The 25,535-nt window shown below is 41.0% G+C and overlaps 1 long non-coding RNA gene across 1 annotated transcript; it reads left to right on the plus strand.

The window, feature by feature from the left end:
- The first annotated feature begins 407 nt into the window (after window positions 1-407).
- LOC113132080 (uncharacterized) lies at window positions 408-2,576 on the plus strand. The gene is made up of 2 exons (XR_003295865.1): window positions 408-582; window positions 2,525-2,576. It is a non-coding gene; the product is annotated as an uncharacterized LOC113132080 (long non-coding RNA).
- Window positions 2,577-25,535: the final 22,959 nt, after the last annotated feature.

Genomic DNA, 25,535 nt, shown 5'->3' on the forward strand with positions numbered 1-25,535 from the left:
ACCTGCACTCTGAGAGCGAAGTGGTCTATTGGGAGTGCAATCTTGAGTCCCTTTCTTTTTCCTTTAATTCTACAGTAAATGTTCTCTCTATATTAGGGTGACCAAGCGTCCTCTTTTGCCCGGAAATGTCCACTTTTTACGTCCTGTCCGGGGCATCCTGGCGGGTTTTATAAATTCACGAAAATGTCCGGTTTTTCATAGGACCATTACGCGTGTACGTAGATTGACTGGCGTTTTGCACACAATACTAGGGTACTACTTTTTTGCGCGACGTAATTACCGGGAGGCTGCCTTGTGGGCAGGTCTGCGCCGTGCGCGCAAACACACAGACACAGACAGGGAGCAGTGCAGACAGGGATCAGAGCCGAGAGTGGAGCAGTATAGCAGGGAAAATGCCGAAGCTTAAGTGCAGCTTCACTGATGAACTGCAAAGAAAATTTCCCACATACCGTCCCGGTCGGGACAAGTGGGAGGCGGAGTGCACCGTGTGCAAAGCCGGTACCTATGTCTCGGTATCCAATAAAGGTGCTGGGGATCTGAAAGCCCACATGGACACCGAGAAACATAAAAAAGCTGTGAGAGGTGAGAGTTCATCTGCAAAGTTGACAGAGTTTTTTGTCAGACCAGGATAAACAGAGGATGATGTAAATGCGGCATAAGGTGCAATGGCTTTTCATACAGTGAAACATCACAACAGTTACAGGTCCATGGATTGCACCAGTACTTTGCTTAAAAAGGCTATTCCTGACTCTGACATTGCAAAAAAGTTTAGTAGTGCTCGCACCAAGACCGAAGCCATCGTCAATGGTGCTATAGCCCCCCCACTCTGTTGAAATCACTCATGAAGCACTCAAAGAAATCCAGTACTGTGGTGTTTCCACAGACGGGAGTAACCACGGAGCAGTGAACATATTCCCAGTTATAATCCAGTATTTTGACTGGAAGAAGGGTGGCGTGCAAACAAAATTGATTGAAGTTAAAGACACACCCAATGAGACAGCAGAAACCATTGCAAAATATCTCACAGAAACCCTGGCAAAAAACAATCTGTCGGAAAAATGCATTGCATTTACTGGAGACAATTGCAACACAAATTTTGGAGGAATCCGACGTAATGAAGCTGGAAAGAATGTGTTTGCAAATTTGAAGAGTTTGCTGCAAAACAAGACTATGATCGGTGTGGGTTGCCCACCACACATATTGAATAATTGTGCACACCATGGGGCAGGCACAATAGAAATTGACATTGAGAATATCATATTCAAAATCTACCAGTACTTTCACATTTACACTGTGCGCACTGAGAGCCTGAAGGAGTATTGTGATTTTGTTGAGATTGATTACAGAAGGATGCTCTCTCACAGCAAGACAAGGTGGCTGTCATTGTTCCCAAGCATTGAGAGGATGTTACAGATGTTTCCAGCTTTAAAGGCATATTTTCTGTCTCAGCAAAAGCCACCCATAGCAGTTTTTTTGAAAATGATTTTGCTGAAATCTACCTTTGGCACATGGACACACTCATGTCTGTGTTCCACACCCACATTCAAGAAATGGAACAGGAGAACATGTCCATTATGGAAGTGAAGAAGATATTAAACAATATACATACCATTCTTCTTCAACGCAAGAGCAACAACTTCATGTCCCTTAAAGTTAAGGGACTACTGGCACAGAAGCGCAAAGATGGACTTGACAAAGGCTGTGACCAGTTCTGTGCAGATGTGCATGGCATGTACAGTGCATGTCTGGAGTATCTGGAGAAGTGGATGACTCCCATGGAAAAGTTCTCAACATTCATGTGGATGGATCTGCGTGAGCCACCAAACTTGAATGATGTGGAGGCATGCATCAATTATCTTGGAGAGAAGGGGGTGGCAGTTGAATATGTTCAGTGTTTTGACCAGGTCACCAATCTGAGGAAATTCACAGAAACGTGCAACCATGATGAGGACTTCAGTGGCCTGCAGGTACACCAGAAGTGGACCAAATATTTTGAAAAGGCAAAAAGCGTTGCATGTTACTCAGAGCTACTGACAATTGCACAGTTTGTCTTTGCACTTCCCTCTCACAATGCAAATGTTGAGAGGGTTTTTTTCACTAATGCAAAGCCAGTGGACCAAGGAGAGGAACCAGCTCTCCGTAGAGTCAGTAAAGGGGATTCTACTAGTTCAGTACAACTTCAAAGACATGTCTTGCAAAGACTTTCATGCTTATTTGTTAAGCTATCGAAAACTGCTAGGAAAGATCAGCTCTACAGCAAAATATGGATGGGCTGACAAGGAGGATGAAGAAGAGAAGCAGGATGAAGAAGAAAACTAAAGATGAAAAGTCTAGATTCTTTTTAAGTTTTTTTGTCTTTGTGAGACTGTTCTGTTATTTATTTTATTACATTTAAGAGATATATTCTTGAAGCTGGAACAGAATAGTTCATATTTAGAACAATATTTAATTATTGATTTGAAGAGTCTAAGAGAGCTATTATTTTGTTATAAGTTTTTACAGATTTCATTTTATTTTATTACAGAGGTTAATTCTGCACCATTGAAGTATAATAAATAATGTTCATCAACCACCAAGAAGCTTGTCTGAATTCGTCTGGAGGCCGTGCCGATCGTCCTCTTTTTTGGAAATCAAAATATGGTCACCCTACTCTATATATCCATCCATTTCCTTCTCTACTCTCAAGGGGTATTGTCCTCTTCGACTCCACGAGGGCATACAGCGTACGTATGCCCTCACACATCCTCAAGCGTATGTACTTCTGCTTCTGGTGCTGGTTTTGTTTTGTCTGGTACTTCTTCTGGCTGCATAACCATTTGCTTTTGAGTTCCTTCCATTTTAAAATATTGCAGTATCTCCCTTTGTTCTTTATTTTTTAATCTTTTCTTTTGATGTCTTTTGTCATTCTTTTTGTCCTTCTTCCTCAACTCCGCTTCTACTCTGTCTGCTACTTTAGCTGTAGCTGTCCAGTCATCTGGAAGAACCTCCTGACCGCCCAGAGCCTGTTTCAGCTCCTCCCTGAAAGCCACACAACACTCTTCCTTTTTCAACTTCCACCACTTGGTCCTCTGCTCTGCCCTTGTCCTCTTCATCTTCTTCACCACCAGACTCATCCTACACACCACCATCCTATGCTGTCTGGCTACACTCTCCCCAACCACTACTTTGCAGTCACTGATCTCTTTCAGGTTGAATTGTCTGCACAGGATGTAATCAACTTGTGTGCTCCTGCTTCCACTCTTATATGTCACCCTATGCTCCTCCCTTTTCTGGAAAAATATGTTCACTACAGCCATTTCCATCCTTTTCTCAAAGTCTACCACCATCTGTCCTTCTGCATTCCTGTCTTACATACCAGACTTACCCATCACTTCCTCATCACCTCTGTTGCCCTCACCAACATGTCCGTTGAAGTCTCTCACCACTAGGGATACCCTGAATCACCTCATCCATCTCCTTCCAGAATTTCTCCTTCTCTTCTAACTCACATCCTACCTGTGGGTCATAACCAATGGAAGTAGTATTTGTGATTCGCATGTTTGATTTGGCTGAAATTTTTTTTACGTTGGATGCCCTTCCTGACACAACCCTCTGCAGTTACCTGGACTTGGGACCGGCACATGAAGACACTAGACTGTGCCCCCCCCCCCCCCGTGTTTGCATTACCTTACAGAAATTCGTCTCTGGTCTCTAATTCTCTCAAAATTTGATCACGCCACTCGTCTCTCCTCCAGCAGATTTCCCGGCCTATCAAATCACTAAACCATTCCCCTAAGAGAACGGGGTGATGGTCTTTACATCAGGAATCCCAGACTCACCTGTGCATGGTATTGGGTTATATAAAAGTTTTACTTGCTAGGAATAACTGTCATACAGCACCTTGGTACAGCATGAGAGTCACTGACTGATAACATGTGAAACAAAAAACAAGAGACACTCCCAATTTCAAAATATATGGAGTGTAATGCCATAAGATCCTGAAAAGAGAAAAAGGAGTCACTCTCACCTGAAAGCTATATGGCTATGATACCAAGAGTCTTTATCAGTAAGTCAAGCTATTAGATTTCTCAGATTACTTGAGGATAAAACATTTTCTCTAACATTCCTGCAGCCAAGCACTTTGTTATTCAGGGTCAGTTATCACTGATTCTGTGACAAAAAGCATAACAGATGTCAGTGAAAGAAGAGAGCTGACACATTATGGAAGAGGTTGTTGATTAAAATGACTCGTTGACAGTGCATTACATTGGCTGGTCATAAAATAAAGTATGTAGCCGAAGACTGAGGTGAGAGCACTTTAGCAGGCTCCCACCATCTGCACGTCAGTGTTTAATGGCAGAAGCATTGCTTTGCATTATTATAGCAACACACACACAGTTTACAAACACAGAGTCATTACCATGACTCTTTCAATAATGATTCCTGGGGTGTTCAAAAGATTACAATCAAAAAAAGAACTCTTCCTCTGCTTTCATTTTCTTTCTCCTTTTCTTTTCCCACTATTTTTTCCCTTTTACTCTGACTTGATCTTTCTTTCCTTGTCCCTGTTTTTGCTGTCACATCTTTCCTCTCTTTCCTCCTCTCCTCACTTTCATGGGCACATCTGGAGATGCCATTTGAAGCATCTATCCCTTCAGGACCACACAAACACACACACACATACACATACACATTAAAACCCACTTGCATAACACATATGATCACAGACACACACTACCCCTAGTGTCATTACTATAATGTTATTTTTATGTGAGTTCAGCTTGAAAATAGGCAGGGGAGGACAGAAATGAAGAACAAGAATGTCAAGAAAAAACTCAAAGCCAAAGGGACACACAACGCTCAAGGAGCAGAGAGCAATCTTTCATTTATTCAATTAGCTAACGAGGCGAGGGAGCCAGACGGCAACAGAGGATTGATGGTGGGGAAAAACTTCTCTCAGTAGGCAATGCTTACTCAGGACTTTCACGCCTGTCTCTCTTTGCTCCTCTCTGTCTTTGCTGTTATTGAGGAGGAAAGTTCACTGGGGAAAAGAGTAGGAGACTGAAATGAGGATACCTTGAAGATGACCTTAAGCATCTGTTCTCTGTCGAAGGGGAACAAATGAGGATGGGACAGAAAAAGACATACATGTTTTGGTTTTTCCCAGTATAACTTTCTTTTTGATTTATCCCTTTTTTTATCATTTTTTGTGATATATCTATAGTAATATTGATGGAAGGTTGGAGCTGAAAGACTTTGAATGTGAATGCCAAATAAAATCCATAGGACATTTACATGATCTGAAATAATGATGAAGGTACTGAAAGATAGGGGAACTGTGACACTCAATATTGTTTTTGTAAATATTTGACTTTGTTAAATTATGATTTTCTTTAATTTAACCTCACCTTTGTGTGTGACTCACCAATTTTTTCTGGTTTGAGCCACTTGATAATTTAAATACCTGTCAGACACATTTGTCTGCAAGAGAATATCACTCACTGTGTTCTGCAAGTCTAAAATGTCACAGCACACAAACTAGAACCCTAACCTCTGTTTCCAGTTTGTACTCCAAGCTTTGACAGTAGCAGTAAAGCAATCAAATGTTCACAGATAAAGCAGATAAAGATTTACTGTCTGAAGGGGGACTGAATGTCTTCCTAGATGATGCATACCCACAGAAGCTTTTATTAACCTCAGTCAAGACACATGTACAAAAAAACATTTGAAAACAGAAAGTGTAAGGGCAGAGACATACCAGGCCGACGGCCTAGTTTAATTTTCTCATGTTGCCTTAGACGGTGTGTCTCAACAACAGAACCAAAATCAGTTTCCTTCTGTAATTACCAACACTTGAATGTAGATGTCTGTTTGGACATGTTCAATAAGTATTGGTACCAACAAAACCTATACAGAGAAAATAAACTGACTGACCAATATTACAAGATTGTGTATTAATTGATGCTAAATGATTGCAATGCAATGCTAGATGCTTTTATTGTGATCTGATATGTGTTTTATTCTGGTCTTTTTCCAACTCTTTGCTCATTGTAAGGTTCTTTATTTCCACTCAGAGGGATCTTTATCCAAACTTGACTATTGAAATCTTAGTGTTGTACTTTGTTATTATAGCAGTACTTGGTTAGAGGCCAAATTGGAAACTTAGGTCTCTCCTTTTGTGGTCATGATCCTTTGTCTCAGACATTTACTACTCACACACTGCTTCTTCTCTCTCTTATTCATTGTTGTTACATCCACATTTGCTTTTTTTATTTATATCGACTTACATTAATTTCCTTTATACGTGCCCTAACTGGAACCCTAACTATGCTTGAATAAACTTAACCTCAACCTCACTCTAACTTACCCCTAACCCTAAACTTTAAACCAACCTTTCCCATTTGATAACCTTAACCTAATCCTAATCCTAACAGACCAAGTTATCTTCTGTTAACTGATTTACATAGTGGAGGTCAGAATCTTGTCTCCTCAGTGAATGCAGAGTCCTCATTATGTAAGCAGGGTTCAGTTCCCATAATGTGACAAATACCGGATGTATAGAGAGAAGGAGAGAGAGAGAGAGACTGACTGTACAGCAGGGGTCTCCAACCCTGGTCCTTGAGCCTTACTGTCCTGCTTGTTTTCCAGATATCCCTGCCCTACCTACTGCTGATTAATTTTATTTATTTGTTTATTTAATAGGGATAATGCAGTTCACATAGTTACAATACAATGTATCCAACTAATGTTCTACACAAAGAGGTTATAGCCATAGCTAATTTGCAACTCCTGTCCCTAGTTGGGCTTTTCTAACACTATATTAAAACATACTATATAATTCAAAAATAAATCTAATCTTAAAAATTACCAAAGGACAGCCAGATGTTTTAACCAGGTTAAAATATCTATATACAAGACAATGACAATATTTTTAAAAAATGAGTAACATTTTATTTACCTGGATGAGGTGTGTTCAGCCAGTCAGAAACTGGAACAGTAGGGACTTTTGCTAACCCTGCTGTACAGTATATTTTCTCATCAATAGTCTTTGTTATTCTTGAGAAATTATCTTAAACTAGTCTATGCTAACAAAACACTCCATGTTGCATATTTGGTCAGTCTTTAAGGCATGGAAAGGGGTCATGTGTCACATGATTCCACATCAGCTAAGGTAAATAAATCTTTGGACTCCGTTGTGCTATGACCTAGTGCTTCTCATGGTAATGTGCTCAGGCCCAGAACATTTTAAGAACAATGTAAGCGGTCTCAGCAGTGAGTGAGCTAAACTTTACAGTACTGAATTAGGTTTTTAACACTGTTTAAGGTTGTATACGATTACACTGATGTGGGAGAAGGTTAGAGTGTAATAATAAAATGACTATATCAGATGGCATACCAATGTAAACCTAATTTGTTTTGAGCTCATGCTAATACTGGTAGAATATCGTAGTTCATTCACTTTGGGTCATCACTACTTGCTCCATTTGCTTTTCCTTTCCTCTTGCTCTCTTCCTCCCACCATCTCCTCCCTCTCTTTCCTCTGTGATCCTGCTGTTTCTTCTTTATTTACCACAGGAGCTGCTGAGTTTTCCAGCAGGCCCTGACACTTTAGGCTCTGATGGATAGGACTGCCAGTGGATGAGTGTGATAAATGGTGAAGTGATGGATAGCTCTGCCGAGGTGGTGGAGACATCACAAAGCAGTTTCACTGTCTTGCAGCTCCTCGCCAGACAGCAGGAGGGCCTGAGGGTGGCCATTTTGTGCCAAGCCACCGGCCCCTAATGGAGAAGCAGGGGCCTAATGAGGCCAGATGATTAGACAGCAGAAAGATGAGGGAGAGAGGGGATGGAGGAGAGCCAGTAATCTGACTCCAGTAGAAGTAGTGTCACTATTGTGATAAAATCTAACATAGCAAAGTGGCAAGCAAAAAAATCACAATAAAAATACCAAACTAGAGCTTGGAAAGCAAAACAGAGCAGAATTATACTATAAAAATATAAAGGAATATATCAATAGTAAGATAAGTTGTTAAGATGTCAGCGTCATATGTCAGTCTGCAGCCAGACATGAATAAACAAGTGAACAATGACAAATTCAGTCAAATACTGAATTCTGATTGCAGCAATATAAAGGATGCTTTTTCAGTTTTAGTTCAAGTGTGCAAGGGACCCACACCCAGATACAATAGTGAAACAGGAGTTTATCGAAGGATTTAATGTGGGACAAGAAGAGTGGTGTCTCGATCCGGGGAAGGAGTGGAGCTCAGACTGAGGTAGATGGCGTCTCAGTCCAACCAAAATCTGGAGGTCTGCCCCGATAACACTCCAGGACGTAGGGTGATCCGGGTGAAGGACCCTTCCAGCCACTGAGAGTCCCGGGTTGCTCAGGAGGATGACCCCTCAGGTGAATCGGAATCCGGAGAGGTTCCGGAGGACATACCCTCAAGTGGATAGGGATCCGGGGTCGCTTGGGAGGAGGACAGCCTCTCAGGTCCATCGAAGGCTCAGGTGAGGGGCTAGCCAGAAGATGAGATTCAGCGGAGACTCAGGTGAATGGCTGGCTAAAAACATAGGTGAGAGGCTTGCTGAAGACTGAGATGAGAGGCAGGCCAGAGACTGAGGCGAAGAGTTAGCTGTGAGCTCAGGTGAGTGGCTGGCCGGAGACTGAGATGAGAGGCAGGCTGGAGACTGAGACGAGGGGCTTGCCTGAAGCTCAGGTGAGGGGTTTGATGGAAACTGAGGCGAAGAGCTAACTGTGAGCTCAGGTGAGTGGCTGGTCGAGGGCCAAGCCAAAGGACTAGCTGGAATCTCAGGTGAATGACTGGCCAGAGACTGAGGCTAAGAGCTAGCTGTGAGCTCAGAGGAGTGACTGGCTGAAGACTGAGGTGAAGGGCTGGTTGAAAGCTCAGGCGATGGACTAGCTGGAAGCTGAGATGAAGGGCTGGCCAAAGACTCAGGTGAGAGGCTTGCCGAAGACTCAGGTAAGAGGCTGGCTGGAAACTGAGGCGAAGAGTTAGCTTTGAGCTCAGGTGAGTGGCTGGCTGGAGACTGAGATGAGAGGCAGGCCGGAGACTAACACAGGGGGCTTGGCCTGAAGCTCAGGTGAGGGGCTTGCCGGCGATTGAGGCGAGGAGCTAGGTGTGAGCTCAGGTGAGTGGCTGGCTGGAGACTCGTTAGCCCAGCGCAGAACTCTAGTATCTCGCTGTACTCCTGGGCATTCTGGACGATGTCTATCAGGGTGCCCAGGAGACTGGAGATCAGTCCATCCTCCTTGGTCGTATCCACTGGGTCCATGTCTGGCCAGTTCGTTCTGTTACAATGTGGCTGTCGTGTGTGTGTGAGGGAGGAGGACCCACACACAGATACATCTTGGTCTGCTGAAGGGGTGGAGCTCGGACTGAGGCTGATGGCGTCTCTGTCCGGGGAAGGAGTGGAGCTCGGACTGAGGCGGATGGCATCTCGGTCCGGGGGAAGGAGTGTCAGCTTGGACTGAGGCGAGTGGTGTCTCGGTTCAGGAAGGAGACTGCTCCCTGGTGAGCAGTGGTTGCTGGCTGGATGGCTGGAAAGCCAGGAGGAGACCAGAGGGAAGCTGTCGCCGGGAGCAGGGGAAATATTCGAGGTAAGAGACGCAGGTTGCTGAGGCAAAGATGGCGACCAGCGGAAAAACCCTTGGTGAGTAAATATTTTTAAGTATAAAGCCAAGGTGAGTTACTACCGATGAGGCAGACTGACGAACTGGCAATGTGACTGAAGAAGACCAGGGGTTTTATAGCAGAAGAGATGGGTTCTGACGTGAATGCCTCCTCCGCCTAGCACACCTGCGGGAAATCACACGAAATCACACGAAAAGACAGACACAGAAGGAAAAGGTGGAAGGACACATGAGGGAAAAGGAGGAAATAAGGCGGTGCTGCCGCCTCATGACAAGTGTATGTCACAAATGGTTACATCATATCTTAAAATGTGACACAACAGCATTCGCACCATCACACAATTCAACAGTAAAGAATAGTTAAGTTACAAAGGAGGCAGTGGCTCACAGAAATGATGAACTTCAGTAATCCAGTGTACCTCTTTAAAAAGGCAGAATACTGTATCAAGTTCTAGCACACCAGTCCGATGTGTGGAGGTACGTGTTAATATTTTCCAGTCTAAGTTCTTTTGGTGCGGCACTGTTCAAATCAGACTGCAGATCTGGGATTTTATAATTACTATCTCATTCACTTCAAATATTTAGTTTGCTGTTGTGAGAAAGTGAGAAAATCCAAAGGCTCACTGCACTGTTTCCAGGTATGAGTGAAGATGCAGTGGCTGTCATCTTTAAAACAAAGCATGATTCCCTTTCTAGAGTCATTCCACTCTGGATTACTGTATAAACATAGTGGCACAACATGGGAGGCTCACATGGGAGCCTATGTGAAAGTGAACCTGGCCTCTATATGTAGATTTAAAAGGCTCACTCTAAGATTAAAGCAGTGGTTGGTATTGTTTGTATGTTTGGTGATTACACACTAATGACAACATATTTATGAATGCTATGTCCTATTTCTGTGAGTAGAATCCTCATTGAACTCTTAATGTTCAGTTTGTGCTAGTACCACTCTGGTCACTAGACTGAATCTATTTTGTTGCTGTAATTCATAGCTGTATTATGAAAACGTGCCGTTTTTCTCCAATACCTACTGAAATTAAATCTGTAATCTGTATCTCCATCATTTGGCTCTACAACTGAATTGGTAGAAAATTTTATGTGGAGTTTAACAAAGCTGTGACCTCATTTTAAGTTTATATCCTCTCTGTGGTCCACTTTTCCTTCTCCTGTTGGTTGTATTGACATTAAATATCCACAAGAGATTGCTCTTGCCCTGCATTTTCGCTGGATCTCTGGTACTTTTACAGGCATATCACTGTATTTGTAGTTTTTATGAGACAGGCCATTAAGACTAACAAAAAGACCTGTCACCTGGTGCAGATGGAAATGGTCAATATTTAAATCTTGAACCAGAAGCACATTGCCTGATCTAGTTGAGAAGAATTTCTAATCATACGGCACATTGTAGAATAAATGAAAGTGATCCATCTAAAGAAGCAATCAAGTTATAATTCCCCTACTCTGATGATCTGTAAACAAAGTTAACTTCTTTTAAATAAGCAGAGACCAGCTGAATTACATTGTAATGAACCTCCAGCACCAACACATCTTTAATCTAGAAAGTAGCAGATATTATGAAATTATCGCATCTTGTCACAAGTATGAAGTGATATCTTGATGCCAGTGACATGCTGGACCAGATTTACATATAAAAATCATGCTCAGAGATACATTAGAATTATCTAAGGCTCAATAAATCGAGATATGTCCATTTGATGTAGAGACAACAAATTCTTAATAAACCTCCACGACTCTGTGGGCACAAGTGTCACTCAAAATTTTTTATATGTCACCAACTCCACCTATAAAAAGTCACTTTTCCAAACACTATGCTGATATCATTCCCGCCACTATGGATCACTTATGAGATTGAATGTTGGTAATATTTTTTGATGCTTCTTTTCCTGTGACAGCAATAAACATGTCAGTCACAGGATGTTTAATGGGATGATCGCTTGGCTGCTGTAATAGGAAGCTACCATCAGCCTTCTCCATTTAGCCCTCATGTTCCTGATGGGCCATTTAATAAATAAGCTAACCTTTGGATCTTTTATACAGAGTGAGTCTTTTTTACTCAAGGAAAGGAACAATAACTCTTTAAGCATTACTATGTACATTTTTCACTTGGCAGCTGATGACGTGTTGTAGGTCAATTGCCTTCCTCAAAGGCACATTAAGAATATTAACTGTGAAAGAAACTTTTTAAAATTTGGGAAATACACTTGTTTTCATTCTGAGACATGAAAGCTGATACCAACTGAATGTCGGTGTTCATTATTTCTATAGCTAGAGCTGGGCATTTAATTAAGTTTGTTTACCTTGAAGACTAGACACTGGGGAAATACACACACAAGAAGTGTACAAACAATTTGTTACTTTAGAGAGAATTACATGATGGAATGATTTCAAGAGGCCTCTTGGAGTCTAAGGTTTCCTGGTTTGGTAACATCATGAATGTGCAAAGACTTTTATTAAAACAGGTATTTTCTAGAAAACAATGCTTTAGCTGGAGACACACCATAGAAGTGCTGGAGGGAGGGATAATTGTCAAGATATAGAACTACCTAAACAAGGGAAATGTAGCCTAACAAAAATCCCAATTCTTAAATGTCACACTATTTCTGTAAAAGTATTACTTGTTCGCTTCTATCATCACTACTATCTAGACTACCCACAGTATTATGGACACTGCTTCTGTCTTGGACCTTCATCCAATGTAAAATTGAAAACTGCTGAAATACACGATAGGCAGGTCACCATTGCTTTATTTTTTACTTACCTGTCTTTTTTTATCATTTTTCCTGACACAGACACATAGAGAGATAAATACTGTCAGACACACCACACACACCAAGTGTGTGACAAGGAGGTAACTTTTTGTGGCGACTAGCTGTGAAGAGACCCACCTAATTAAAAAGATCATGAATATTCATGAGGCACTGGTACTGCTGCAGCTAATTACATATTCAGAGACGTTTGGTCGCTAGCGCTAGTGTGAGTGGTCTGATTCAACTCCAAAACACTGACAACTCAGTAAAACACAACAAGCAGTGTTTCAACCCACTTCAGATGTCATGTCTGTCTGTACACAAATCAAACCCATTAAGACAACAGATATTAATGTATTTAATAATGTACTTTTGACAAGCTGATTTAGAATTTGGAATATAAAACTAACATGGATTTCTGATTACCCGAATATAGTTTGTTTAAATTACTTCTTTTTCTTTGTGGGATTGTGAAAAATCTGTCACCTATCAACTGGGATTAGTAACCTAAAGAGTTTTAGCTAACAGACTGCAGTGAAATCAAATATACAATATACGCCAAAGAGCACAGTGGAGATTAAGATGGCTTTCTGGATTTACAGTTACAAAAACACAAAAATAGAAATTGGAGACTCTAAACACATGCAAATATTTAGAGCCTTAAATTGGCACACCAGAATGGAAAATGGAGCAGTACCAAGTACAGTAACATGACTTTTGGATTTTGAACCATCTAATTCATCTCTGATTTTTGCTTTGTCTGTCTTGGCAAAACACGGCACCAACTTCATTGGACCTTTGATGGCAGTTTAAAATGTAATCAAATCCATTATAGCAGAACCAGTGATGTCATTGTCACTATTGCATGCATTCTTTTCCCTTGGCTAAACCTGCCTACATTACCCACAATCTTAGCCACTTGATTCTAGAAACACAGACAGAAACACAGCTGAAGAGGTTTGATCCTGCATTTAAGATAAGTATGCCTCTTGTATAGAGTGGCTAACACTTATTACAACTTATTAGCCAAAGTTTGCCAAAGGTAAGTTTCATTTTGTTCATTTATTTTATATGAAGTGTTACTGTTTCTTATATAGTATTGTCAGTAGGCCTTTATTTAACAGTGTAGAGAGGAAAAAAAAAACATTTTTTGTCATTATGCATAATACTAGGGAAAAACATAAAAGCTATTTATCTTTCTGCTGGGAAATGCAAGTAAAACTTTCCATTTCAAATCAGTATGATCAAAATATAACAAGATATTACAAACACACATGTAAAAAACACAAAACTACACAACACCCATTCTAGTGGCCTTTTGCTATTGAGAGCATGTTGCACATTGGTGTTGAGCACTTTGTCTGTGTCACGGTGGACGTTACCCACAGTACGTTATTTATTTATTTATTTTTCCCCTCTTTCACATGCTATGGTTTGAATTCTAGTGGGCTTCTGTGGGATATGGCACAAGGACAGAAATTCAGAAGTTACACAGTGGTCAGCTAAAGAAGAAATATGAAAACAAAAGGTATCATTTACATGGACTGAAGAGATATAGTGTCACGGTTTAGCAATGATTGTTCGAAGGTCTGGAAGGTACTGTCTCCTGAGATGGGAACAACCGGGGCTGATATCTTAATGATGCTTCAAGGGGAGATAGAGCTGTGGCTGAAGAAGATAAGGCATTATGTGCGTATTCAACCAAACATAATTCAGAACTCGAGTTGTTCTTGATTAAGTTTCTGTTTAGTATTTAGTCTGTGGGTGAAAACCAGATGACAGACTAGACTTAGCTCCTAATGTTTGGCAGAAACTCTTCTACAATAATAAACTCTGGGCTACGATCACAGACTATATCACAGGTGATTCCATGAAGTCTGAAAAATTATGAATAAGCAAATCTGCTGTTTCAGTGGTTGATGGAAGTTCTGGAAAGAGAACAAAATGGGCTGCTTTGGAAAACTGGTCTACTATTGTAAGAATAAGAGTGTTCCCTTTAGAAGGAGGCAATCCAGTTATAAAATTGACTGCAATATGAGACCAGGGGCAATGAGGGACAGATAAAGGGTTTAGCAAAGCAGCAAGACTCTGATTAGAGGTTTTGTTTTGAGCACAAACCTGGCAAACAGTGGTATAATTCTTAATGTTGATGGTCAGGAAGCCAGGGCTGTATAGGAGGGTGGCCCGAAGGGTGACCAGGAAACCAGAGCCACCTCAGAGGACAGCCCCATAGGTGAAGAGAAAACCTGGGCCATCCAGGAGGGTGGCCCCATAGGTAAGCAGGAATCTGTGGCTGCTCTGAAGGAGGACCTCGCGGCAAGCAGGGAGCTTAGGCCATTCTGATAGGCAGGCCCGCAGGCAAATGGGGAGCCAAAACCATTCAGCAACTACCTTGGGCTAAACTGGGACAAGAACTGAGGAGTGTCACAGCGCCTTGAGTTGTAGGACTATTAACAGGAACAGGATTAGAGTCTAGTGTAGCGATGGCATCTCTGGTTCCCCACCCACCAACACAAACAGAAACAGAGTTAATTGTGGTGTCAGAAATAGGATTCCAAAACAGGAGCAGGCATGGTCTTGGCAGGAACAGCCAACTCATAAGCAGTAACAGGGGCTGGCAGAGGTGGCTGAACCTCCGGCAGGAACAGAATGGGATGAACCATGTCAAGTGACAGAGGTGTAGACTCAGGCAACAGGAGCAAGACTCAGGCAACAGTGGTGTAGGATGGAGACACAGGTAGCTGGATTGGAGACACAGGAGCAGTGGCACCCCCAGAAAACTTTCACAGGGGTGGCCAGAGTGGGGCCAGAGAAAATCTTGGGGTGGCACACCAAATTGGGCCTCTAAGTGGTACCTCAGAGTTCACCTCATGGCTGTCGATGCATGGTCCTTGACACTTTTCCATTAAAAAGACAATATACATCAAACAAAACGTTTCATAATTTTTTAAAACAGCTTGATTTGTTGTAGTTGTTTATGTCTGTAAATTGACACACCACTGCGGTCAGCACGCACATTGACTAAAATAGCTTGTAGACGCTACTCTCTCACCTGTTTAAAAATCATACTAAAAAGACATTTAAGGCTGACACTACTTAAAATGAATATTACAGCATTCATTTACTTACTGGTTAGCTTTCTGGCAGCTAGCAGCCAGCTGCCAGTGTTAGCCTGCCGCAGTGTCCTTCTCAGAAAAAGAGAAGATTCTGAAAACGGACAACCTGGAGAGGAAATTAGAGTGAAAATGTGTAAGGCAATTAAATTAAGTTATTACAGATTACAAAAAAGTGTGCATTCTAATTAATATACCTTATGGATATCGGACACAATACTTCTTCTTGTTCTGCTGACTGCTTCTGCTTCTTCTTCTGTAGAAGCACTAAACGCCGTTTGGGACATTATTGCAGGTTGGATTTGCTGTTACCAGTCAGTTGAAATTGGTGGGCAGCAGCACAGGGTTGTATATATATTCTCTTCATGAATCATTTACTTATGATTTATTTATTTAATCTTTTAGGCTTTGCACTTATGTCTTGATTGAAGGTGACTGTATGGTTTGTATGCACTGAATATAATTTATTAAAAGAGTGGAGCTTCTCTGGGGGGGCAGTGGGGTGGCCAGCATTATTCCACGGGGCGCCGCCATACAATGCAGTGACAAAGCAGGCACACAGAGACACAGGAAAACCCAGGGCTTATATGCTAAAACAAGGGAAGCTAACAAGACACAAATTATAAGCCATTAGTTTTAATAACATTTTATCAGGATTTGAGGGAAAATGTATTAAATATTTCACCCATAACTCCTATATATCTTTATTCTCAAACTATTATCTAAGTCCTAATGTAAACTAAATTCAACTGATTCCATTTATTTCTAAACATTGAACAAAACATTGCTTATTTATATAATACCAACTCAGCAATAACATATCATTATTGCTGATTTATTTATGCTTTTAGTCTCTTTAGCTGTAACAGTGTGCCCTAGCATTTTAGCAGATAATAACTGTGTTCTTCACATATTGCTTGTCATGATTGCATGAAAGGCATAGTACATATTGCTTTGAATTGTAACATTAATTGTCAGTTCCTTTTGGCATTAGTTTTCAGAAGAGGTACCTGAGGCTATTAATTTCGCATTTATTAGCCAGCACTGCTATCTTTTGTATGCCTTACAGATTTGTTCAGTTCTATTTACTACTTAGTGCATGAAGAATCCATATAGTAAAAAATGTAACAGTGACTCCAAAAATGTGTTGGCACACAGAATCAGAAACACTCACCACTAAACCTATGATTCTAACATATAACAAACTACAGAGAGATAAAGCTTTACCAGATATGTTAATTTTTTTTAATTCCCTTTACAAAATATGCTGTCTGAAAGCAAAGTTCCTGACAAATACAAACGTGTAGGACAGGAGTAAGGAAGTGGAAAGTAGGGCACTTTGTATTTAAGATGAGTCCTTACAGAGCAAATCTCATGTCATATTTGAACATGCACTAATTATTTCTGCTGTTAGTGGTGATGTGCAAGTGTGTGTGTGTTAGAGTCTCCATGTCTGTGTGCTCACTGGGCATTTTGAGGGGGACATGCTGGCCATATGGAAAAGACAATGAAGCAGAGTAATTAAAACAGAACAAAGAAGAGAAGCGCTGGCACCATAATTAGAACACTGATTAATCAGCTGATAATTTTATCTTGATTAATGTGACTGATTTTCTCTTCATTTTGACCCTAGCCAGTCAGGCCCAGTCCAATTAAATTTAAATTATGCGTCGGAATCTGTCCAGTCCACCCCCCCCCCCCCCCCCCCCTCCATCCCCAAACACAGACGCCTCAACACACACATGCACATAACTGCAAAGTGTAAAGTGTACACACACACACACTTGCACACTTGCTTATAAAGCAAAAGCACACACATACTAAGTCATTTTTTTCTCTTTTCTACTTCACTTTTACTGAAATTCAATCTCAGATCACAATTAAAATAATGTTTTAAAGAATAAAACGTGGAAGGAAAAAAGCTAATGAAAGTGACAGGAGCGATAAGTTATTTAAAATTATGTTATAAACATCCATAAAGATGGTCCAGTGGTGAACTAATCAGTTCAAGGCACATGTTTTCCAGTCTTATATATCAATATAATTGCAAAAAATATTTTAGGTTGGTAGTTCCTGTTTCCTCACAGCACATGTATATTTCCTCTGGCACATTTGCAGGAACTGCCTAATACAAATGTACCAGTTTCATAGTTTTTGCTTGTACAGTTGCTTCAGAAGATATTCAGGCCCTTAATCTTTTGATTGTTATGTTCAATTGACATAATTTCCATTTTGCCTATCAGTCTATGCTTGCATTTACAAATAATACTAGGCGATTTTATGCCTGATTTGCTCCCTCCAGTGATCGTGGGACATGGCCCGATTTGAGGCTTGTAACGACCGATTATTTATCTAAACAATTCACAAGTGTGTGGTGTCAACACGATTATTTTACTCTCCTGATCGGGTTGGAGCCTACATCATAAATATTAAACATTTGATGTTTACGATTCCTGGGTCCCCTCTGGTGGAATGCCCCCAGTAGCTAATAAGAGCAAGGAGCCGGGAAAACGACACCAACCGGATGTGCATTTTAAAGCTTACAAACATGGTAGTGAATCAAAACTAGTGCCAAAAGGGACATTGATAAAGAAGACATGCTTGTTGAATTATGCCAACAACACGGGAAGACATATAGACAGTTTCAACTGATTTTTAATATTATAATCTTTTGAGCACACACACTAGAAGATTCAACCAGACCATGAGACCACACACCTGCCATTTGTAATAATGATTTCATGTTGGCAATTCCACAGGAACGAGATTTCACCAAAACTCATATGATCAAACGTGACTTTGTGACACACGCCTTTTCATTGTCGGATTTGTTGTGTTAATGTAATGCCTTGCACAGTACGTTTAAAAGACACCCATGTTGTTGGCATAATTCAACAAGCATGTCTTCACTTATCAATGGTCCTTTTGGTGCTACTCTTGTTTTGACTTGCTACCATGTTTTTGAGGCGTAAAGGTATGCAACATCCAGTGGGTGATGTTTTTTGGGATCTCTCATTGGCTATTGTGGATATTCTATTGGAGCCTCCTCGACCAGGAATAGTAAAAAATGATCAAGGCTCCGTCCCATCAGTAGCAGTTGATAGTAGCAGTTGCGTTGATACCTCACAGTTGAGAATTGTTTAGACAAATAATTGGTTGCGACAAGCCTCGAAGTGGGCCACGTCCTCACGATCACTGGAAGGGTCAAATCGGGCAAAATCATTACCAATTTTAAAAGACATAAGTACAGTTTTAGCCAGTTTTTAATATTATAATCTTTTTGAACGCACACACTAGAGGATTCAACAAGACTGGGAGACCACACACCTGCCATTTGTAGTAACGATTTCATGTTGGCGATTCCACAGACATGAAACTCGCAAGATCAAACGTGACTTCATGACACACTCCATTTTTTTTTGTCGACCCGATGGCGGTAACATTATTTTTTGCGCAATAAGACACTAGTGTTGCAGCATAATTCAACAAGCATGTCTTCAATGCTCCTTTTGGCGTTGGTTTTGTTTTGAATTGGTATCATGTTTGCGAGGCATAAAGGTACATGACATCTGGTTGGTGACGTTTTCCGGGCTGCTCACTCTCACTGGCTATTGGGGGCATTTGATTGGAGCTTCCCCGACCAAGAATTCCATCGAGGCTCCAACCCGATCAAGAGCAGTAAAATAATCGTGTTGACACCACACACTTGAGGATTGAGTATTGACAAATAATAAGTCACGACAAGCCTGGAATTGGGCCATGCCCCTACGATCACTGCAGCGGGAAAACTGGTCATAAAATGGTCTAGTGTGTCCCTAGCCTAAGCTCTACATGCTCTAGGCCTATACAACTGGATTTGGCCAGTTTATCTCATTCTTCTGCTCCACAATCTGCTAAAAGTGATCACAAATATCCCTGTATAGTGTGAGGTCACTACACCCGACTATTGAATAACATAACTGCACTTGTGGCGATAGGTAAGTGTGATGCACTAAAGCATTTGATCCTTGTTTTGCACTCCTTACATCAACCTTCCCCCTCCTGTTGTCACTACAGGCAACAGAACTCATTTCTGTGATGCCCCATAGTGGCAGGTGCATTTATTCTATCAATTAGAATAAGAGGGAAAAACAGTTGGACAGTTAAATGAAAGACGAACTGCTGCTCTGCTCTCCTCTCTCGTCATCTGTCCCTTGCTTCCTCCCCTCTTCTCTGGTTGTCTTTTTATTTTTGGCCTTGGCTCAACTGACTGGCTCCACGCCAGGGCTTGCCGAATGACTTTGGGCACAGCTTCCAATGCATGCAAGCCCATACCACACGGCCCTGCTGAGCCAATCCTCATGTGCCAGCACTGGCAAAAGAATGGTGGTTGGAGGGCAATGCTGCTGTCATCCATGGTCCATGTCCCCTGGGAGACAGCATGCAGGGTGAGGGTGTTAACGCGTTCAGATCTGTTTAAGAGCAGGGTGACAGCTCTGTTACCTGAGTGGGAGATGGGAAGGTAGTTGGGAGGGGTAGAGGGTAAAAGGGCATCTGCTTCCCTTCCAATGCTCACATATCCAACATAAACTACCAGGAACAGGCTGCAAGGGACCCTTGAGCACACATTTATTAAACACTATAAGAGTGTTTGCACTGAATTACTGCACACTGATGTTACAAAAAAACTGAGCAAATAATTACATAAAAACATCCATCCTTTATCTATACCTGCTTATTCCTAACCAGGGTCACAGGGATCTGCTGGAGCCTATCCCAGCTCTCTTGGGTGAAAGGCAGGGGTACACCCTGGACAGGTCACCGGTCTATCACAGGGCCACATTGAGACAAACAACCACACACACTCACATTCACTCCTATGGGCAATTTAGAACCATCATACATGTTTTTGGACTGTGGGAGGAAACCGGAGTATCCGGAAAGAAAGCACCAGGAACCTTCTTGCTGTGAGGCAACAGTGCTAACAACCAAGTCACTGTGCTGCCGACATAAAATATCGTATAAAAACATTGTAAAATTGGTTATTGCTATTGATATTTCTGCAGACATTCATGGATAAAATCTGCAGATATCTGTGACAGTTTCTGTCCAATACTTAAAACATATTAGCTGTACTTTGAAGTAACAAACCGTAAGCTATACTGGTAACAATGGTGCACGTTGACTCAAAGAGTGATGACGTTTACATTTTACAGAAATGACAGCTAGAATAAGCCATATCATGATTTTCCATTCCTTAAATGATGTGATATTCCACACATTTTAATCACACACATCTACCTCTTATATCATAAAATCCCACCAGTAACTTAACATTATGACTTTTCTTCTTACATACTTGATGAATTACCCTACTATAGGTTGTCAAAGGCCTCCTTCTGACACTACCCGGTGACCAGTGATTGCAATTACTGCTAAACACCAACAGCAAAAACAGTTTTGCAGCCTTATGTTACAGTAACAAACACCACTCTAGACTGACACAATGCTACCAATCATGCTGAAATGAAATGATTACTAGCTGTATGCATGGACCTAAATCAGATTCAGGGTGATGACAGTGTAGCTTTAAAGCTTTCTCTTTTACTTTCAGTTAAAAATGGTCACAGAAATGTGGAGGCTACTTATTAAAATAAGATATGGAATGATACCTTAGGCTGCTTCTTCTGCTCCACTGTCCTTCTCTGTCAGTGGTCAGCAGATTTTCCGCTGAAATAATGTTGTCTTCTGTCAGGCTCTCCATACCTCCTGTTCAAGGTCCTAGTGTTAGTGTGCCAGGCTGGCTAGGTGATAAATAAATGATGAAATGTGAAATGAATAAAAACATGAATGACTGTGGCGGTGACACTGTGTGACAGCCCAGAGATGGGAATTAGGAGCCAAAGCGGTGCTAAAGCTGGGTTATTGTGCAGGGGCCCCGCTAACGAGCCGTGAGATTGAGTTTGGCATGTCGAAGAACAGGTGCTCATTTATTTTCCCAAATAAAAGGACTGTGCCAAAACTCGCCTGTCCAAAATAACCCATAACAATGTAAAGCCTTCAACTGGTAAGACTTGTGTGATTACAAAGCAACCTAATTATAAAAATTTCTTCTCCAGCAGTGTTTGTGTTTATATCACTGGGTATACTCTGACTAATCCAGCTTGATGCCATCCTTGACTTTCTTCAGATGTTGTCGGACGCCTCTACCGGCATTTTGCCGGGCGCAGGTGTGGCAGCGTGGGCAATAACAAGCCCTAAGTAATTACCACAGCCATATCCATAACAACCCTAAACCCCCAAAGTGTGCTCAGGGTACCCCTCTACCACCACCTCCCTCCATCCTCTATTCTTGCTATAGCTGTCGCTCCAGCTAAATTGCTGCCCTGCTTTTGGCAGGGAGGGGAAAAAAAAGCCAGCCGGTCCTCTTGGGATGCTCTAATGTGTGCGTTAATTGTGAGTTATGGGGAAACATGGCGAGATCGCAGGGGTCAGCCCTGTCAGCAATCACACTCTTCAGGCAGAATTTACCACAATGCTTCCTGTTTATCCCGCTATCAATGGGGAAAAATGCAAGCACAGTCTATTGCATACCCCCAGCTTCACCCCCTTTCTTTTGGTCCTGCTCTGCTCATTTCACTGTGTCCTAGCTGTCAATGCCACCCTGTTGGCTATAGTATGAGTTGCAGTGGACTAAAATTTGACAGTGAATCCTTTTATTTTAGCAGCTTTGGGAAATATCAGATTTTGTAATTACTGTAAACAGGCTATAGAATGATGTCATTCATTTAATGGGAAAAACTAAACTCTCTAGCTCAAAGGTGGAATGAGACCAATAACAATTCCCAAGATGGGCCATTTTTCTCTCTGAGTCATTGCATACCCTGAACCCGGTGTCGAAGTCCCAGTGTCTCATTAGTGCCTCGGTACAGAGCCAGATTAGCTAAAACAGACGGTGTCAGACTGTAAAGAGCCAAATTCCATGGTATAGACATGACAATACAAGCCAGTAAAAAGACTATAAATAAAGGCTATTCTCTTTTAAAATAAAACCTATGAAAAGCATCATAAGATAATAGAGAGGAAAAAATAGTACTGCATATTGCTGTAATAATTTGTTTTTAATTTACAATTTCAATTCAGTAAGCCTGGGACCAACTGGTAGAAAGAAGAGTCACTCTGTGGACTGCATACTGGTGTGCTAATGCTTTGATTACACTGTGCTTGAAATGATGAAAAACAACCAACTATTGGACAACCCTATGTTATTTGGTCACCAAATTAATTTTTTTAAGTTCAAGGATTAGACAGGCTAAAATTGCATATTGGCCAATAACATGACAAGACATACAGCTTTTCCTCATCTAGTCCAAATTTGCTCTGGAATTAATGAAAAGTAGCAAGTACTTAAAGTACACTTTTGTGAGTTGGTAAATTATACCATAGACATATTATTTCAATACCTCATTGCACAACATTAATCACATGCTTGTTATTGTAACCCTGATGGCAAAGGTTATTTTTACCCAAACCACAATCTTTTTCACAATTTAAACAAGTAGTTTTTGAGTCTAAACTGTTCTATAGAGCTTAAGGAGTTGAGTTCATCACTATAACCAATACCTTTCATCTCTTAGACCCTTACAATCCAAAGTTAATATGAAGATTCATGTGGGTGCAGCTCTAAATTCAGGAGAAAGGTTAGTGGGATAAAAGTAGACTTTTACTGAGGAAGAATGGCAGAGCTAATGCAAGTCACATAGATGGCAAAAAAGAGCCCCGGGAGAACAATGTGTTACAATCCTTGCAAGCCTGGCCTCCAGAGCAGAGGAATGAGGTAGCATTACTTTAACAGCTGTGCAAACACAGCTAAAGCCTGCTACTGCTATTTGTCCTCTCAGCCTGAAATGCTGCTAATCAATGCATATAACTTTTGTGACTTTACCTAGAAGCCCATAAAAGCAAATTAATATGCACATGCAAAAATACTGTCCTTCTCCAGCTTCCACCAAATTACTGAGGTATTACAGAGAGAATTATAGAAGATTGGTCTGTATCTGAGAAACTTGGCCAGAAGCTTGCAAATTAATATGTGGTAAAATAATTTTTAAAAGTTTTGTGTTAGTGGACAATTATTTGTTTTTGGATAGGACACCTATTGTCACACTGAAATCCTGTTGGGCAATATAAGAAACTGCAATGGTCACTGCTCGACTTCGTGTGTGTGTGTGGATGAGAGAGAAAGTTCAATAAACATATGCTCAGTTTCCCAGTGAAAGTGGGAAAATAACACTTGACATTAAGTAAACCCACCCATATTATTTCTGTGTGTATTAACTTTGTTGACTTATTCTGTGCATTTATTTTGCATTACTTAAAAATAATGATAATAAAAATATCAAAGATTACACATTGTCAAAACATGATATGTCTATGAATATGATGCTGTTTGATATTTCCATTATCGCTGACCAATACAATACAAAAGACAAAATAACTTTAACTGAATTGCTCCTGTATTCTCACTGACCACACAACTGCATGAGCCCTGCATGCAGTGATACAGTATGTTAAGCAGACAGGGACGTTGCAGCATTCATGAATAATACACAAAGGACATCACAGACAGTACTGCACACACAACTCAGCTGCCCTCCATACACTCCTCCACCCTCACCTACTCCTCATCCCTGTCCTGTTTTCCATAAATAATGCATTAAATGGAGGAAGAGCTTGTTCACTTTAGTTTGTGTGGTTTTTCAGTAAAATTATTTTCCTCCATTTGAATGATGGGTCAGCATAAGGTGAGGAGGAGACTTCATCTTAAATCTCCTTACATTTCTTCACTTTTGTACTGAAAATAAATACTAAAATATACTAAAATAAGTATCTCCTTTCACATATGCATTGGTGCATTGGAAGAAGCAGATCCAAAAGAAGGACTGTCATACTAAACATACCAGACAACAGGTAAGTGGGTCTAATGGTTGTCTTTTCTCAAATAATTAATGTATGTGTGACACAGCTAAAGGCCCACAAAATTCCCACACAACCATACTGTACTGTGTGTATAATGATCAGCAAACTGTCAATTGTTCATTCTCAAAAAGTAAACACTTTCTTAAAGTCCTTGGTCCTGCAAAGACTTTTTCAAATAAATTGCACCATTTTGTTTCCCAGACAAAGTGTTGATGCAAAGCAAAATGCAACTCTGCCAGAAATATAATATGTGTACAGTACCAAGAAACAAATAAAACTACAGTCTATAATGAATGAAATAGCAGTCTAATGAAGAGGCTCAGACAGAGCATCACTGACCATCTCTGACCTGCACATGAAAAGGGAAGCAGTCGGCAGAATGCCTTCAAAGCATCGTCCCTGCCTTTTTGAAGTGATATGGAAAACTCACCATCTGGTGTGATCATCACATTTTTGCTTTGACAATCCTCAAATTCTCACACTTAAACCAACAGGCTGAGGCAGCTCCGCTCTGCCTCGTTGCTCCTCCATATTGCCTCCGATAGAACACAATATAGGCCAGTTGCTGTATTTCTTTAATATAAAGTGCTTTGAGGGTGGATATGTCTCAAAATAGTTGTCTTTGTGTGTGTTTTAAGACCAAGTTGGGACTGAAATGTCATGTAACTAAGCCTCAACTTAGAAATATGTGGGATTGAGGCAATGTGTTACTTAAAAACAGCATGCAAGCTACAGTACACTATGACACCCCAGCCCCTATAAAATGGGAAAACACTTTAACACCCTTATGCACAGAACAGGGATACCCCTACCTCTACACTCGCACAAATTGGAGGATTAGGGGAAAGTGAATTGAGATTGGGCCATTGACCCATATAGCTCTTTCTAAATATGCCTAATATGTAATAATATATGCCTCTGTCTTTCAGTCAACTACACGGGTATAAAAGGTGGATTTGATTCAGCCTCTGCTCAGAAGGATTGCTGCAGTTTGTGGCCTGCTGCACTGAGACCTTTGATCAAGTCACTATTTTATACTCACACAGTCATCTGACATTAGCTGCAG

The sequence above is a fragment of the Mastacembelus armatus genome, chromosome 15 (genome assembly GCF_900324485.2).
Source record: "Mastacembelus armatus chromosome 15, fMasArm1.2, whole genome shotgun sequence".
Lineage (NCBI taxonomy): Eukaryota > Metazoa > Chordata > Actinopteri > Synbranchiformes > Mastacembelidae > Mastacembelus > Mastacembelus armatus.